Here is a 464-nt window from a genome sequence, read left to right as displayed (position 1 = left end):
CTACTTCCGGTTTTAGCTCAGTAAACAAACGTCAAAATAAGACTCTGCATAAAACTACTTCCTGTTGAGCTCGCTAAACAAATGTCAAAATAAGAGCCTGAATTAAACTGCATGTATACCAAATTAAATGCATAAAAATTCAACTTAAATGCCTGAAGGGCAGAACAACGGTTTTGATGTATGTGAAATTCGAGCGCCCATATTATGTTCATTTTTAAGTTCATAATTGTTTTGTGAGGTTGTACCAGAATAGCTTTATATAATTTAATTTAAAAAAAAAAAAATCTTTTTGTTGTACTGCACATTGTTGTCTTTTCACCATACAACAATATCGGCCTGGCACACCTCTCAACCTTGCCGTCGGGTGGTACGGTGCCTAAGGAGTGGCAGACCGGGGTGGTGGTTCCTCTCTTTAAAAAGGGGGACCAGTGGGTGTGTGCCAATTACAGGGGTATCACACTTCT

General features: G+C 38.8%; 1 protein-coding gene across 1 annotated transcript in view; it reads left to right on the top strand.

Annotated features, from left to right (window-relative positions):
* Positions 1-464, top strand: part of tsnare1 (T-SNARE Domain Containing 1) — a 188897-nt gene that overhangs the window by 75432 nt on the left and 113001 nt on the right. The gene's annotated exons all lie outside the window — the stretch shown is intronic.

The sequence above is a fragment of the Etheostoma spectabile genome, chromosome 6 (assembly GCF_008692095.1).
Source record: "Etheostoma spectabile isolate EspeVRDwgs_2016 chromosome 6, UIUC_Espe_1.0, whole genome shotgun sequence".
Classification (NCBI taxonomy): domain Eukaryota; kingdom Metazoa; phylum Chordata; class Actinopteri; order Perciformes; family Percidae; genus Etheostoma; species Etheostoma spectabile.
This window is presented reverse-complemented; position numbering and strand designations above follow the sequence as displayed.